Source organism: Pteropus medius, unplaced genomic scaffold (genome assembly GCF_902729225.1).
Source record: "Pteropus medius unplaced genomic scaffold, Ma_sr-lr_union100, whole genome shotgun sequence".
NCBI lineage: Eukaryota > Metazoa > Chordata > Mammalia > Chiroptera > Pteropodidae > Pteropus > Pteropus medius.
The window spans coordinates 8873194-8892118 of NW_024345601.1; the positions used below are offsets into that span (position 1 = coordinate 8873194).

The window sequence follows — 18925 nt, forward strand, 5'->3', positions numbered from 1 at the left end:
ACTTTTCATGACCTTGCCAGTATGTGGAAGAGATAGAAACAGCTATAGAGTATGAACAAGGGAAGTGAAGTTCCGAAGCATTTACCGAGAGGCCCAGAGTCCACACTGCTCTGCTCATAGTGAGACCTGGCTTCTGACACTCAGCCCAGTACTGAATGTCATGCTGTGGTGACTTGGGAGACTGCTGACAACAATAAAGGACTAATAGACAATTATTCCTTGTTTTTGTTTTTCAATGTAGCTTGTTGAACACTCAGTTCTTTTAAAAATAGGGCTTTCTGGAAAGCAAAGTTCAAGCAGCTCTGTTCTCTGGAGTATGTTGGCTTACTTAACACCTCTCAAAAGAGATTTTGGCAGAGTCCAATTCAGAGCTCAAAACTTCCCGTTGACAGGAAGGGTCAGCACAGGGAGCCAAACCACAGTTAAGAGAAGGAAAGGTCTTAAGTCTTCTCTGAACTAAAAATCTGAAACTGTTGCTCTAACCCATCCGAAACAGGCAATCAGAGAAGGTACATTATTGAGACAGCAAGATACCATCTTTTTAAAAGAATCATTGCTCTGCATCAGCTCAAAACTCCAAAGGCACAGGGGCACAAGAAAGGCTTGGATGCCTTTCATTCCTGCTTCCTCCTTGTGCTGCCTCCAGCCTGCTGCAGGAGATGAAGCTAGCTGGCTCTGCTCTCAGATACTCTGCAGCCCTGTCTGCTTAATTTCCGGTGGACCCTCAGTGCCCAGGGAGAGCATGTGTTTTGCTTGTGATGTTGGTAATGAACTGCCGCTGGGAACAAATTAATGAGTGTGTCAGAAACTGCAGTAGAACTATATTACGATTCATAAACACCATGATGAAAATGCCAGTTAAGCTCTGGTATAAATACACACAAACTCTGAAAAAGCAAACTCTTTTCTCTTCTAATGAGAGAAGAATTTAAAATAATATCATTCTTCCCTGAGCACTATTGCCAAGGGAGAATTCCTTAGAGGATAGTTTTTCTATTTTCATATTTAATGCATTAGAGAAACATAGGGGAGTTTAATTTCACTTTTTATATTTGTGTGTATATGTACTATATTTTGAAATACATGTAGCTTATATACCATGTATGGCTATAAAATACACAAAAATGTATATAGTGTCACCTTTCTAGGTATTATACCATGTTTGTTAAATGAGATCTTTCTTTTTTTTCTTTTTCTTGTCTATTGTGTTTACATTGCCTTTCATTAGTATTCTTTAATATTCTGAATTTGGAATTTAAATTCAGAAATTAAAATTTAATAAAAATCAACCACATCAGTCCACAGAGACCTATAACTTTAAAGCTGATGGCAGGAGGAGATCAAGAAACTTCCATTTACTTCAAAGGCACAGTGGGGCTGTGCTGGGAGTACCTGTAGGCATCCCGGTTTGTGATCTCTGATATGCATAAGAATACTCACATTGCGATGGAGGATGCTGCTACAATAGAATTTCTAACACAGGGCTTTCACAGAGCCCCAAATTTCCATTAAGGCACCTGGGGCTGCTGCAAGAGGGTTGGGAGATGAGGAAGGGATCTCAGTAGTAGGGTTCCAGGCTTTCTCCTCCAAGTTCAGAGCCACTCCTATTTTACCTGCTTTATATATCGGGGCTCCAGGTAAGTTTCATTTCATTAAAGTATGCTATAAATTAAAGCTAGAACACTATAAGTTAGTAGTAGATTGAACATGGGTTATAGAACCAATAAGACTTTACTTCTTTCTACGGCCATTCTACCCTGAACAAGCCCGATCCCATCTGATCTCGGAAGCTAAGCAGGGTTGGGCTTGGTTAGTACTTGGATGGGAGACGACCTAGGAAGACCAGGTGCTGTAGGCATTAAAAAAAAAAGAATTGTAAGCTGACAAGGTCCTTGCAATCTGTGAGGTCAACCAAGGGTTGCCTTGCCTAAAAAAATAAATAAATAAATAAATGAAAGACTTGACTTCATAAATTAACTCCAGTAGTTATTTATTAGCTATTGGATTTGGGGCACATATAATCTGCTGGTTTCTAAAATAGGGTGATAATAATACCTTCTTGCTTGGTTGCCATGAGAATTAGAGATAGTGAATCAAAATACCTTGTACTTAACTGATCTTCACAAAAGACTGATTGTTTTAACAGGTGCTAGCTGGTAACTAGTCACAGGTTTAAGAGATTTGTGCTCTTCTGACAACTGCAGAACATGAAGTCTCTTTCCTCCAACTGCTCTAATGTCAAGGCTAACAGAAGGTAATTTTGTCTTGAGTTAGACTCTATTTAGCTAATTATAATCTCAAATGTTAGAGTTTTAGAAAAGAGAATAAAACTTGGTCCAAAGTATTGCTTATTTGTCATAAGTGACCAATTTGAATTTAGAACAATTTGGGCAATGGTTTACTAAGGTTTGAAACAATAATATAACAGTTCTTTTTTCCATCCCATTTTCAGCAATATATCCTTAAATTGTTATTTAGTAGCTTCTTACCATCATAACCTGTGGCTTTTCATCAAGAACAGTATGCAAAAGAGGAAGTACAATGACTAAATCAGGATTAGGTGTCAAATCAACTTTTCAGGAGTAAAAGCACGTCTGCATTAGACTCCAGTTCAGTCTTTTTGTCTCAAACCTCAGAAGTTGGGTTTTTAGTAGGAGTTGTGTTAGTGCTAGTGCTCGATTTTTTTTTGCCTGCATCCTTTTAGTCTCATTATAGGTTTAGAATATTGCATCATTTATTTTCCTCTGCTCCTTATCAACAGAGACTCCCCGTTGATGTGACAATCTTTCATGTTAATAGAGAATCAGATCAGGAGTTAATGAATTGCTCAGTGGCAAATAAAGTTAAAAAAAAGAAAAGAATTTGTTTTAAATAGGATGTTAGTATTTACAGCTAGATTAAATGGGTTATATATTGGAAATTACAAGAGAAAATTCAAACTGAATGATGCTGGCCAAGAGAAAAAGCAAGATTTGCCCTTTTCTTTCCTTTTTTTGGGGGGAGGGGGGTGGGAATTCTGTTCTTCTAGTTAAACTATCTCAGATTTTTTAATGCCAAAAGAAGCAGAGAACCAAAGAAGGTAAAGTGTCATATGGCCTTTTCGAACTTAGCAACACAGCTAAAATTTTGTTGGATGGATCTAGTTTTCATGTAGGCAAACTGTGCAGTTCACAAAGCAAAAGTAAATGTTAATGGAGGTAGGGGCATCACAATTTAAGTTCTTGCATAACCAAGTATGTTCAGAGTTAGGATACCCATTTTGCTCATTTATAGCAAAAATTTGGTATGGTAGATCAAAATGATTTCTATCCATCATGAAAATTCATCCTTGAAGAACAGTGAATCAAGGCTCATGAGAGGCCTTTAATGAATCACTGCACAGAATTAGAAAAGTTTTAAACATTCATTCATAGTCATAACCATTAGACTTTCTGACATGGTTGTTAACTATATGGGACCATCTTAATACAGCTAGAGTTTCACACCAGACAACACAGGTTCTAAGCTCAATGTTTTTAAACTGATTCTATGTGTAATGCCTGAAATAAAACAACACCAAGAAGCAATGGTAAATTAACTTTGACAAAGAGCAGTGATTTGTAGGTAGCTGCTGGAAGGCTGGGATCAAATCTCAGCCTGTTTTGTAGACTTCTGTTCAGTTCCCTTAGGAAGGCAGTTTCTTCCTATTGGCTTCTATTTGACCATATCCTTGATGGTCATCATTGGTGGACAAGCAAAAGAGAAGGAAAAGGAAGAGAAGAGGGAAGGAGGAGAGGTAGAAGGAGGAAGAAGCAGAAGAATATTAAGAAGGAAGAGGAGAGCAAAAAGACAATGTAGACTATATAACCTAGATCAAAAGTTTTTTGAAAATCGATCTATGATCAATGCTAAACTGTGATAACTTGTTTCCTAGTCCATGAAAGAGAGAAAAATAAACGGACAGTGTAGTGAATTTTCCATAAAGCTAAATCTACTCTGACATTACATCTTTCCAACATTTTGGTATTGAAAATGTTTTCTCTTTGATGCAACAATAGTGATAATGGATGTGTATTTATAAATAAATAAATAGTCCCTCAAAGTAAAATAAAGAATTAGAAAGCTCATGATCTTCATTTTTTAGAAAAAGTGCATATATTTTCCTGGTATGAAAAATCCAGAGTCCTGGAACTATTTGCCTCATCCACTGAGGCATTTCTTACATCATTCTAGGAGTCAAACAATGATAATGAATGTAGGTCACTCTTTAGCAAGGCTGCATTTGAAATAAATACAGTATATCAGAGTGGATTGGAGCATAGGCTGGGGTCAGAGACTGGGTCTGTCAGCATGGCCATTTACTGTCCATGAGAACTTGTATGTGTTATTCAAACTTTTATGTTTCAATATATTCATCCATAGAATGGACAAAATGGATAAAATAATAGCACCTGCCTCATAATGTTGATGTTAAAATAAACAAAATAATACATGTACAATGCCTAAGACATGCACTACATAACAGTAAATGCTACCTTTTACAGTTAACTATAGTTCCTACTGTGTGTTAATGGAGATTTGCTAATTTAGCTGGAAATGTCCCAAATTGTTTCTTTCTGAAATAATACTTTCTAGTTAAATTACTTGGTATATATACATTATAACAAGTAAAAAAGTATTTTTTAAATAAAGTATTCAAATAACTAAACATAATTTTAGGCACCAAGGGCAGAGATATTACTCATTCTAGGAAATAACTTTTCAAATTTTCACATTATTTTAATGAATACAGAATTAGTCTTCAGATGGACTCTACTGTAGAGAATTTACATTTGTATGAAAACATTAATAAAGTTTTAAGCTTTTACACTAGTTCTTAACTTGTTTTAATTTACATTCTTTGCAAGCATTTCTTATTATAATTGGTAAGAAAAGCAATGACATTTTCTTCTTAATTGAGACACACTTTGGAAATTCGTAATGAGCTATAGTAACTCTATAATACTATAATATATCATAGCAACTACACTATAAAATAATAAAGAAGGTCATTTTATGTTTTTAGGTTTTTTTCCCTATAGTCAATAGCATTTTACTAAACAAGGTAGGTAGTAGATGAGGAAGGATTTAGGAGATGGCAATGGTTCTATTATATCATGAGTTTAAGTTTTGGACCAGAGTCTATGAGAGACATAAAATAAGAAGACAGGAAAATGAAACTGAACAGATAGGCTAATTTTGGCTTTTCAGGTAGAGTTCTTTCCAAATATGAAAGCACCCTGATGGACAAAGGAAAAGAAGTTTGCCTGAACTCAGCACCTGAATCAATAAATGCTGACGTATCCCATTATCTTAAGAGAATCTTGGCCAGGATATCAGGGAGAATGATGCGACAAAGGAGACAAGATGAGTTTAAGATACATTAGCTATTTTTTATCTCCTAATGGATAGACTGAAATTTGATTTTAATTTCAAGCAAAATCTTATTAGCGAAGCTCAGCAGAACTCCTGAGAGACAGTTGCCGGCCTTCTCTAATCACTTCTCAAGCGATCACTTAGCCAAACTTTTACAAGTCAGCCAGTTTCCAGATTTGCTGGAGGTGGTGGCTAGCAGATTTGGAGAAAACTACACAATGGTTAGCTTGTCTTTTTTCTGTGATGTCCTTATTTCAATGAAGCCACGAGCAGCTGTTTGTAGATGTCTACTATAATTTGTTGGGAAAATACAGCTCACAATTATGGTTTTCAAAATAACATTTTCCACTCTGAGAAAATACATTTCTGTTTTTAGTCCTATTTAGAGATTTCGAAATTGATTTGGACAGTCCCCCAAGTGTCCCACTCCTCATAGTAGGTATTAAGTTGATTTTATCTAACATCTACCCTGGATGGCTAATTCTGGATCCAGATGGTTACATATATTTCATTCAATATGACTACCTAACTTTTCAAGGAAAACCATGTGCTTTATTTTTTCAACTTACTAAATCCCTACTATGTACAAAAGATCCCTTTTCTGGGCACTGAGAAGAAAGCCAACGAACTTTAATGCAATATCCATACACATATAAGCAAACATACCCACATAACATGAATATTTGATTAAATAAATTCACTCTGAAGAGTGGATTTATAGATTTTGAGAAATGGTGATTAAAATTGGGCCTTATAAAAACATCATTAATATTGGGTAGATCTTTCTTGAGATGAAAGTGCTAAATGTCTCCTAAAAAAAAGATGAGCTGCAAAAATATAATTTGTAGAATTCAGCAGTTTCAACCAAAGAATGAGTATCATGATATAGACTGAAAATCAGAACTTTAGAGGTGAATAAAATATTCCCTGAGTTTAAGGTTTTTTTTGGTTGTTGCTTTATAGTCACCAAATATGTGTGAAACCCAGAGTAACACAGCAAAGCTGATCGCAAGAATGAATTTGCAGATACAGCATCTCCACATCTGCGGATTCCTTATCAAATCTAAAGCTCCCCGTTGGCTTTGAAGGTGATGATTAAAGACTAGCCATATAAAATGACACCCCTCTCTCTCCCTCTCTTTTTTTTTTATGTCGTGCTGATATTAGTTTCAGAATTTAAAACTGATGTAACTTCAGAGTCATGGCTTAGGCACATGTCAGAAAGTTGCAGCAACTCAATGACTGCTGAAGACAGACTAATTTGGGAAATGATAAACCCCTGACATTTTTCTCACTGTCTTACAGTAGAAGAAAAGCAGACTCCCTTCACTTTGTGTTACAGGAAGTGCAGAGATTCCAGAGAATCCAATCCAATCTCACCCCCTTTCTGACCTCACTTCCTGCTGCTCCCGCACATGCTCTCTGTATCTCTGCTCAATTGAACAGAGTTCTCTTTGTAGTCATTTAGCCTTGGCTTCCTAATATAGATGCTTCTCTATATATCATATGTCTGCTTATTTCCTAAGTTCAGTCTATCTATTTTATTTGGGGAAGCTTTTCCTCACCAATCCCAGAAAGATTCCATCACAACATCCTTCATGCTACCACCATGCCCAGAAAAAGCCAGTAGAACTTTCCTAATGCTGTTTCCACAACTGTCTCCATCATTAGACTATGAGATACTAGAATACGGAGATCATGATGCTTTTCATCATCTAGTCCCCTTCCCTTAGCAAGCATAACTCCACATGGTAGATGCTCAAAAGACGTTTAATGAAGGAACAGGGTAAAGGAAACCTTTATTCGAAACACTGGCACCAAATATCTTGAAGTAAAACCAAGATTTATCAGCTCTGGTGGTGTTTCGTTGTTTGCTTTTCTAGTTAATGGAGAATATAGCCACCTCTGACATGCTTCCCATCTACAATGCATAAGTTGTGAATGCTGGAATGAATGGCAACATAGGATAGAGAGAAGAAATGACGTCTCATCTACCCAGTCTTTAGTTCTTACCTGCAACATCAAACCTGAGGCCTTTAGCATTTGATGAGGAATCAGAACAGCTGTATCTACAAAACCCATTTTGCTCTCAGCTTCCTTGTGTGACTCTGGACTTCATGACTTTTGGGGGATTATGAGGAGCAACTGGAAAACCTACAAATTTAGAGTGAATTTTATTCACCTCTCATTTTCTGATTAGCAATCTCTATCACAGTTCTCACTCTTTGGTTGAACGTGCTGAGTTGTTTTTTTTTTCCCCCCTATTATTCAGGAAATATTTATTGAATACTACTGGTTCTGGGTACTATGTTAAGTAGTGGGGATGTAATTTTAACTAAATTTATTATAGTGACATTGGTTAATACAATTATGTAGGTTTCAATTGTACAATTCAATAATACATCATCTGTATCTTGCATTGTGTGTTCACCACCCAAAGTTTAATCTCCTTCCATCACCACATATATGACCCCTTTTATCCTTCCCCCTTTCCCTCTAGTAACCAATAAACTGTTGTCTGTGTCTATGAGTTATTGTTCTTCTTATTCGTTTGTTGCTTTCAATTTTATATCCCACATATGAGTGAAATCATACAGTTCTCAACTTTTTCGATCTCGCTTAGCATAATTATCTAGTATAAAGTATATTTTCACCTTGACTTAAGAAGTCTGATTGGCATGTTTCCCCAGAACACAGTGATCCTTAAAATGCCGGTTGTCTTGATATAAATATAAACAAAATGTATAATTATTTGCTGAGGCAACTAAACCAAATATTTGAAAAGTATAGTGATAAAAACCTGCAACTTATGACTATATTAAATATCTCATTGGACCAGAGAATTTCTTCCAAAATTTAGGCATCATAAAGGCAACTTTCCAATTTTATCACAAGGTTTTCAGGACTGCCCCCATAGTAAATGAACTGACAGCAAACAGAAGAAGTTTCTAAAGTATTAGTGGTAAAACTAGTGTTTGCATTACTCATCAAGGGCTCAGATCAAGTGACTCTAAAAACCATCAAGAATAGGTGTTACTAGCAAACATATAAAAACTCAAAACCATAGAAATAATTTAAAATAGTAAACTTATACTTTAGGCTCAATAGCCATAAATGTAGAGTAAATAATTATCTAACAGTAACTCCATGATGCCATAAACTGCAGGAACAGTGCTGCAACGGGTCTTAAACACTTTGTAGTAGCAGAACCCATTTTTATTGAAAATTTCTACCAGACACCAATAGTTAAACCTGGAAAAAAAAGCGCTCTAGTTAAAGTGAGAACAAGAATGAAGGCCATCGCTTTCTTTCTCTTTTCTGTCTTTTGGCGGGTTCTGAGACCTTAGGACTTTGCAAGATCATAATTCTGACCACAAATTAATCAGGCTTATTAACTAAATTTAAACATTTGACTTTTTCTTATCTTGTTTTTAAACAAATATTGTTTCTTATTTTTCATAGGTAACAGATATATATGGTTAAAATTCAAAAGGTATAAAAGGGAATATAAATTTCTGGTTTAAAGATGATAGCATGAAATTCCATATACCCTCACTTTTTTCATAAATCACCTACAAATAAGGGAAAACAAGAGAGAAAAACTGAAAAGCAAAATACTTATGAGACATATTTAGAAGTAATTGAAATATTGAATAAAAGTGGAAAGAAAGGGTATCAAAGGCAGTAGAGAGGACACAGTGTGAGTCACCTTTCTTCTGGATTCTGGACCTGGAAGAGTGCCCTCCCCAGAGGCAATAACAATTACCAGTCAATTGTGTGTTCTTCTGGAGATAATCGACAATATTTTTCTATAATCACGCAAATACTACACATTATACATGCAATTCTGCACTTTGATATTTTTAAAAGTTATCTTTTTATATCAGTTTAAATAGATCTGCTAGTTTTTTAAATTGTTGTGTAGGATTTTATAGTATGTTGGCCCTTAATTTACTTAAGTGGTTCTTGTTAACAAACATGTTAAATTTATTTATATATATATTTTTGGTTGCTACTCTACATGATATCTCTTATTCCATTTTATCTTTTGATTATTTGAACACATAAAGGCTACTGATTTCTGTGTATTACTTTGGGCCTAGATACTTTTTGGATTATCAAAGTGTTTGTGGTAGTTTTTAATTAGAGTCTTTCTAATTTTCCATATAAATATCTGCACAGAATAATTTTATTTCTTAGTTTCTCATTATAATCTTTATTTTGTTAAATTGTATTGGATGGTATTTCTGGAGCAAAATTAACTAATAATGGTGTTAGTAGTATCTTTATTTTATTTCTAACATTAATGAAAATGCTTTTTAGTGTTTCTGTAATAAGCTTAGTGCAGAATTTGGGTTGTGATCATTTATATTTCAGAACATTATTTTATTTCTACTTTATTTTTTTAAAAATTAAAAGTGCATTTTGATTTCTGTTAAAAGTCTTTCTAGAAGTCTACTATTTATGATGATGGATATTCACTTTTGGTCTGTTTATATAGTGAATAATATTTATAAATTTCCTAATATTGATACCTTCTTGCATTTTTGTATCAAATCCCATCTGGCTATTCTGTCTTATTTTTAATGTACTGCTACCTTTTGCCTTAGAATATTTTGGGGGATTTTTGTATAACTTCTGATTACACGATTAACCTGGAGTGTTTTTTTTATTTTATGAACTTTGTCAGGTTTTGGTAGCAATGTTACAGTATTTTCAAAGAAAAAAAGATGTTTGTTTTTTTTGTTTTAGATAAATTTAAAACAATAAGCATCAGAATTATCTGTTCTAATTGAAATCCCCTGGGAAACCATCTGTGCTTGATATATTTTTGAGAAGGCAGTTTTTAAAGTATTTTTCCCCCTATGGCAATTGGATTGCTTAGAGTCTCTATTTTTTTGGAATTGATCATGGTCAAGTTTTGCTCAGTGATTACCACTGAGAATCAGTTAATTATAGAGAGATCATATTTCTCTTTTGGTCACTTTACATTTCTCTGGTGAGCGTTTATAGAGTTAGAGATATAAAAAATGTAAATTCGAAAGACTGCACTAAAACAAGTATTGGAGAGTATCGCGACTGTATGTGTTCTGCTACCTTCCAGTCATGGAAATTGGCAGGAATACTTGAGTGACAAGAAAAGGCAGGGAAGGTTTTTAGAGACTGCAGAAAGCCTTTAAAATGCTACATAGCTTTCAAAAATGGAATAACGAAAATAGAGACATGTTTGTGAGAAAGTTGCTTAGCAGAAACCCACCTCCCTACCATTTATTATTCCAAAAGGCAGCCTCTCACCCTTGGAGATCACTGATTTCTGTATCTTTTTCACAAAGATTTGATGCATCCTTGTGCATCCTTATGGGAAAACTGACCACCCATAACCACAGCTGTCTCTGCTTATCATCTCAGATCATGAGTTCCTACCCAGTATCAGGTTTTTGTGTTATTCAGTGTGTTGTTTTTCACAACCTAAAACTGAGAATTAATTAGGCCATGGGAAAGAAATGCAGAAAGCAAAAAAAATAAATCATTTTTAATCACCTACTATGTATGTCACCCGATTAAAAAAAAAACTACATATGCCATGTCATTTAATTTTTATCACTTCATTATCACAAAGAACTAAATGTGGGTCAGTAAAGTTAAATGACTTTCTTAAAAATCACATAATTAATGCATAACTGAGATATAATATGAACTTATGTTCTTTCTACTTCACTATCCTGAAACTCAAATGACAAAATGAAGAGCTGCAAAGAAATAAAAGTGTTATTGGTAGAGTAAAAGATTAGTGACCCCAAGCAAAGGAGTTAAGAAATTTCATGGACAGCAAAAGCTGAGGTCACTAAAATTTTACATCTTAGCCAATCATTTCAATTCCTTTTTTTAAAAATCAAGAATTTTATCACATTAGGGGAAAATAACACTCATTAATTTTTATTTTGAAGCTGTCAGACACATTAAAAAAGAAGAATAAAATATGATTGTTCTTAACAACTTTCTGGTCAGAAAGGTAATTTTCTAAGTAGGCAGTTCCTGAGTGTAAATGCTGCTATTTTGGTCTGACCTAAACACCTGCCCTCCATCCATAAGAAATTCATACACCTTTCAGAAGACCTCCCTGTGAAAAGATAGACTTTATAGTGGTGTAAAATAGGCACTTAAACCAGGTTGATTTCAGGAACTAAATTTCAACATGGAAACAACTCCTACTAGTACCATACTAACCAGAGCCCACTGTTTACTAGACTAAAAGAAAATTGATATCTTAGCCTTCTCACTAGTTTGTATATAACCCTCAGTAATTTTCTTAGAACTCATATTTTATTCCATTAGCCCAAATGTGTGTTTTCAAAAGAGTTTTATGAAAAACATGATTCCCTTAAGACAAACTTGCAAATAACATCTCTAAAATTAAAACTGTGTTTAAGAAATGTTGGACACTACATCCATCTCTTGGTAATTTGCAATATACATTTACATATTAAAGCTCCGAGAATTCCTACAATAAAGAAACTGATTAACTTTGTTTAATCCAGCATTTTCAAAATACTACTTGACCAACAGTCTTTTTTATTCATGTACACTATAAAGTTCTCACGTTATTGTATATTCTATGTATACACTTTATTCTTTTCTTTTTTAATCAGGAGATGGCAAACTAAAGCACATAAACCAAGTATACTTACAACCTCATTTTTTGCACACTCCAGAGCTAAGAATGTTTTTTACATTTCTAAAAAGGTTATAATAAAAATGGACAATGTATAACAGGGGCTTTATATGACCTTCGAATCCTAAATATTTTCTCTCTGGCCTTCCCAGAAAAAGTTTGCCTACCCCTGTTAATCGCAACCAAAAATAATAACACAATTTAAGTAAATAAAGATATGTCACGTATTACAAATTATATAAAATAATGTGGTAATAATTAATTTTTCATTTTAAAGATTATGCCTCTAAAATTTCAGATTGAATTTTTCAAATGCAAAGAATGACAATAAAAAGATTAGAGGCTTCAGGTTTAAAAGGTTTAAACTCTCAAACTTAGAGTCTATATCGAGAGGCAACATTTCATGGGATAAAATAAAAGTCAGCTTTAATTTACTCAACAATAACTTTGATGCCATAACAATTGAATAATTTCTAGTCCCATAGAATCACTTAGCATCTTGTATAGCCTCTTATTTATATAATAAGATTAAACTCACTGTTTCCTCATTTAAGATGAGAATTTCTAAATTATTTGGTTATTTAAATACTTAAGATTTATAAGCTGCAACTGTTTCACCTTAATTGGGTCATGTCAAAAAGTCACTGAATCTGGTAAACTTTTCAGAACACATATCTCTTGGTTGGATACTCTCTACTCCCTACTGAGATTCAAATTTTTAGTTGTGAGATAAGTCCTCTATATGTAATTTGTTAGATTTTTCCAGAAACTTCTTTTTTTCTTTCTCCCCTCCTCTTCTTTCTTTGTTGTGTAACTAATCACCCCAAACTTACTGGCTTAAACTAAAATATAATATGATCATGTATTAGTATCTCCTATGGTTCTGTGGGTTGACTGGGCTCAATTGGGTAGTTATCACTTTGCATTTTTCACCCAGTTGTGGTAGGACAGCACATTAAGATGCAGTCATGTGAAGATGGCTCACTCACATGGCTGGCAGTTGATGCTACATGTTGACTGGAAGTTCACCTGGGACTGTCAGCTGAAACACAGATGGTCTCTCTGTGTGGTTTGGGCTTCTCACCATGGAAGTTTAGCTCAAAGAGGAAGCATCCAAGAGGCCCACGTGAAATCTTTAAGACATCTAGCTTCAGAAGTTCAGAACATTACTTCTACAGCATTCTATTGGTCAAGCAAGTCACTAAAGCCAGCTGTTTCAAAGCAAGGGAAATTAGGTCTCACTTCTTGATGTGAGGTATAACATGAACAGAAAAAAATTGGTAACTGTTATCTTTAGAGTCTATCTACCACACTCCACAGCTAGGTAATGCCTATTCATCGAAGAACTCAGCCATCTTAAGTCTATGGCAAATAAAGGGATGGCAATTTCTCTTTTTAATTTTTCATTGACCAGGCATTAATGCTATTCACTGCTTCCAGTGGAAAAGTAAAAACTACAAAATTGGATGTATTCTGATATCTTCGCAGGAGGAACTATATTTAGGGTGGCCCAAGGTTGCTTTTGTTTTATTTTTCTGTGGCACTTTCTTGTCAAGTAACTCAATGTTTTATTTAATTATATCAACCATGGGACATCAGTCTGGATGATATGATATAGTGTTTCTTAATTCAAAATTGAGGTAATTCTGCAAATGCATGCAGTACACACAGCAAGACAGGATACTTATTGGGGAGGTTTCAGGGTTTATTTGTTGACATAATTCAATAAAAGTAATAATTGGACAGACTGACTCATTGCTTAGAGATAGTTCTGAAAGCAACCAATGTGTTTAAATATCTTTCTCCATTAATTTAACCAGGTTGTATATTTTTCCCGTAATGCTCTGTCTTTTATGTATGTCTTCTCATATATTAATCTCTATATATACATATAATATATAGATATAATGTATATGTACTGTATATATTATGTGATATATACATGTGTGTGTGTATCTATACACACAAATAATGCTTTTACTCAAATAAGAATAGGTCTCTCTGTTTGGGCTGGTGCTTACCAAAGGCATATTACAGTGAGTTAGGTAGGAAAGAGGGATGTCCATTCAGTCAGGGCTTTACATTCATTGAGGGTCTTAAGTTTAGAATTGGAAATTTTCTCAAAAGAGGCCATACTTAGAGGGTAAAAAACATTCATCACACAGCTTTAGATCTCGATTCATGGTCTGGTCACTACAGAAACTTGTAGCACATGACAATTTTTTTTTAACTAAAACTAAATTCTATGACTGTCTTGTGAAAAGCATTATTGCACTGTAATGCATTTATGTATATATGTGTGTATACATTAAAGTTGTTGAGTTATTTATGTAATATAAACTCATCAACCACAATTTTTGCAGTTTCGAATTTTTTTTGGAGGGGGGTTAATATACGTGGCACTTCAAGAATGGCAAGGCCTTCTCTTGATTTCAGGAAACCATGCATCTCCCTCATCTGCATTTTCTGGAGTCAGGAGAGGGATGTAAATGGCTCTTTGTTTACCTAATTTAGATAGCTTTCCAAAACTTCACATGAGTAACATAGGAAAAAATATTTATCTTCTTAGCAACAGACGTAAGAAATTCGTTTGTAGGAGAAGGCTGGCTCTCCTGAAAAAGGCCTTTGTATGGGCTATAGTATGGAAGTCAGCTTTGGACTGGCTTTGAGCAGTGAGGGTGGGGGGAGTTCAAGGAAGGAGAAGATCTCACACTTCTTACATTGTTTCCTATATAAATTGTCATTAAGATACTCACCTCAATAAAATCCACATTACCCAGAAATTCTTTTGTGTGGTAGGGGTTTTGTTTGTTTGTTTGTTTGTTTGTTTGTTTGTTTTGAGACTCTCAGAATAAGATAAGGAAATGACAGCCTATTTAGATAACATGAAGGAAAAATATAATTGAGCAAGAGTGAGTAACTGAACAGGGTCCCAGTGGGGCAGAAAATGGACACCCCAAGTACCAGGCTCTTCTAGCAAGGCCAGGGGCTTGATAATGGGAAGCATGAAGCAGGGCTCAGCTGAGTCAAAGAGGCTTTCAACTACTGGGGAAAGTCACCTGGGTTTTATCTTTGTTCCATCAATGCCAGGAAGCTTGGTCCTATTTTCTCTATGGAGCCACACAATCAGCTGTGGGGATAGAACTGGTTTTGATACTGTTGATCACAAACAAAAGTTTACTAGGTATTTTGTCACCAAAAAAGATTTATTCAGGAAAATAAAAAGGATTGCAAGCCAGTACATACAGACAGGGTGAGCTACATGCATGAAGAAAGAGCAAAAAGAATCAGCAAGTTCCATTCAGAGGAGAAAAGGAAGTTAAGGGGAGGGGCTGTTATAAACAGAGCTCTGTTGTAAACGTAGAGCTCTTCCTGTAGGGCTTTTGTGACCAATATAATGTGTGAGAGCTCTTCCCCCAGGCCCTCTGATTCCTGTCTTAGTTAAAGTCTCTGTCATTAATTTTAACAGTACCAGATGAGAACTCATAGCTTAACTCTTCAACATGGTAGCAGTGTAACATTTGGCAATTTCCTTAATTCTCCCTGTCTCAGTTTCCCCCAAAGTACATTGAGGCTAATGATACCTTAAAGTGTTTCTCTGGGACTTAAGTGATATAATTCATAAAACATTCTTGCAAGAGACAAAAATCTAGTAAGTGCTTAATAAAAGATAGCTATCATTGTTATTAATGATGTAGTATCACAACTATGAAAGATGTTCACACATTGGCTAAGAACAGTACAGAAGAACTGTTTCCTTTGAAGGAATATCGTGATTTTGGCAGTTCCATATTTGCATAGAACTTGGCAGGAACAATTCAGAGCAGAAATAGCTGGAGCAATAGAAAAAAAACTTGTGATTTCTCAAAACTGAACTCTGAGATTCAGAGACGTAAAGCCCTCTGGAATTAGAACAGAGCCTCTAGATCCAAAGTAAACATTAGTAAACATTGATTAGGAAGGAGCAACATGGACCAGGGACCAATGGAGCCTCTTAGGAGGGCAGGAGAGGAAAAAAATGAAATTCATGTTATTAAAAGCTAAAAAATACAGTCGACCCTTTAACAACATGGGTGTGAACTAAGCATGTCCACTTACACTCAGATTTTTCCAATAAATACCTGTACTGCTTCTGATTCATGGTTGGGTGTCCACAGATGCAGAGTTCTGACTGTATTGATCTAAACCATTTTATATAGGAGACTTGAGCATCTGTAGATTTTAATATCTGGGAAGGGAAGTCCTGGGACCAATCCCTTGTGGATACCAAACAACAGTAAGTTTTGGGGGAATCAAAAGTTATATGTGGATGTTTGACTGTGTGATAGATTGGTGCTCCTAACCCCGGCATTGTCCAAGGGCCAACTGTTACTGCAACTTAGAGAGTCCCTTGCCTCAGTTTCCCAGGAGTCAGACCTTGGGGTCAGGACTCATGTGCTATCAGAAGGAACTGCTAAGGATGAGGGGCAAGCAAGACAGAGAAAGGGAAGGGAAGAAGTCAAACAAGAACACAGTATTAGAAATTCCAGCCTCAGCCTGATTCCATGGAAGCTCCGGAGCTGCTTCCCTTGAGGAAAAGCACCTGGCTTTACTACTCTGCTCATGTCAGTCTGGGCACTTTCCAGCTCTCATTATATGGCAGCAGCCAGTGGCAGAGTGGAGAGCAACTGCTGGAGAGAATCACTTTGGCCAGAGGTATGTATGGCCTTACTCATGGCATGATGTGCAGTTGGTACCCACGATAACAGTCAAACTGGTCGTTAAATATTTAAATTCTTCTGTACAGTAACAGGTTGGTAAAGAACCATTTCTCCAAGGCCCCTGAGTGCTCAATGACCACTCTGGTTTCCCCAAGTTCACTCTTAGAACCTTTTAAATCTCCCAACAAAATTCTGGCTGCTTATCTGATTATTCAGTATTCTTCCATAGATACTGAAGATTTGGCACATCACCCATGGACAGGAATCTTCCACATCATCAGCATTGAATTTCATAAGTTCTTTGTTTTGTCAATCCTTTAATAAAATTGTATACAGTTTCTTTAACTCTCCCCTCAAGGGGATAAATTCCAAAGCATTGTGGGAGGCGGTAAAGGCAGAACATTGTGAGATTTTCACAGGTTAATTTCTCCTCCTTATCTAGGAAGGCCTAGACACTTTTAGTAATATTTTTGGACTGACTTAGTAAAGTGGCTTTTTATGGCAAGTCAGATCACTTCTTTTGTAAATCTAGGTGTTTAATGGGAAACATTGGAGAAAATAGCCTATGAATCACAGTAAAGTGACATATCCCGAGAAGAGAGAGGAGGTCATGTGTCACTATTTAGTACAATAAGGCTTGTTGCTGTGTTTACTCCTGTGAGTTCCACTGAGACTCCTTTAATGACTGTTTTGACAGGCTAAATCTGTCTTCCACCCAAGCTGGTAAATAAAGGTATTTCATAGTACAGCAGGAAGGAGGATACATGTGTAATATGTGATGGAATAACCAAGAATGTGGTGTTAAGATGGATGGGCTTAATTCTTTCCACAAGTCATTTGCTTCCAGTCAAATTCCAATGGAATGTGACTTAAGACAATGTTCTGTTCAGTCGTGCTCAAGAATATATGAGACATTTGTTCACCAATTGGCTTCTGGATTACTTCTAACCAGTGTACATGATAACACACCTTCTGGTCCTAGGCATGTGAGTTCAGGTATGCGTGTCTATGTGAGAGAGTTGTCAGATTGGATTTCGCAGAAGCGGACCCTAAAATAAAGTTGTGAGAGCCAGAATTTATTTAGAACATGATCCCAGGAAGCAATAGAAGGAAAGTGAGCAAGTGATAAGGGAAGGAAAAAGAGCATCATTGAGCAGTTTATCACTGTGAGTCACTGCAGCTCACCGTTGCTGGGAGTTAGGTAGCATAGAGCCAGTGGAGAGCACATGACTCAGGGTTATCTCACCAAGGTGCTAGTAACATCACTCTATTCAAGCCATTTTGCTCCTTCATTTTCCTGTCTTCTCAGGATAGACATGTAAGTTTGAAGATTTGTGGTTAGTTGATGAGTCAGAACATTTGGGGGCTGGGTGAGATGATTTGCTTATTAGTTGACGTTCTCAACACTGGGCATTAAAATGGGCATCTCTGTAACTCAAACCACATTTACCTTTTATCTTTATAAAGTTGTTAGTGTTATCCTTCATTAACAAACATGTAGCAGCCATTGTGACACTTCTGGGTTGGTGCCCTTACTTATAATGACTCTTCTAGAGAGGACGTAATGTGAAAACCTTTAGACATCTCCAGGGCTGTGCCCAAAACAACAAAGAAACAGAGCAAATGGGACCTTTCTACAACCTCTCCAAATTCCATTTCTTTAATTTTTATTATCAAAGAATGAATCCAGAGAGGCAATCTAAGGAATACTTACTAGTGGAACTAGGTAAATTGAAGCAACTGCAATACGATTACTTTCAAGCAATCCAGGTGACTTGGTGTGACAAAATGAACTCTAGATTGGGGGACATAAGATGTATTTTTGAGTCCATGACCTGTCCATCTACAGCAATAACCATGGTTAGCTCCTCACCTCTCCTTGCTTTAGTTTTACCAAGTAAACAAAGAGAAGTTTGAATTATATGATCTCTTCTTTTGCCAAATTTGGCAAATTTATTCATTTCTCTTTCTACTTACATTATTTTTCAGGGTACAAGATGATATTATCTTTTTCATTTTCATGTATTTTTCCCTATTACCTAAGCAATTTCAAACAGAAAATATTTAAATAGAGAAAAGAAAAAAATATCTATATCCTCTCCTTTCTATTTTAATGTCTTTTTCATTCTTTCTTATAAAATTATTTTTATGTAGTCAA

General features: G+C 35.6%; 1 pseudogene; it reads left to right on the plus strand.

Moving 5' to 3' along the window:
* Nucleotides 1-1739: 1739 nt before the first annotated feature.
* LOC120612073 (uncharacterized) lies at nt 1740-1858 on the plus strand (annotated as a pseudogene).
* The last annotated feature ends 17067 nt before the right edge of the window (nt 1859-18925 follow it).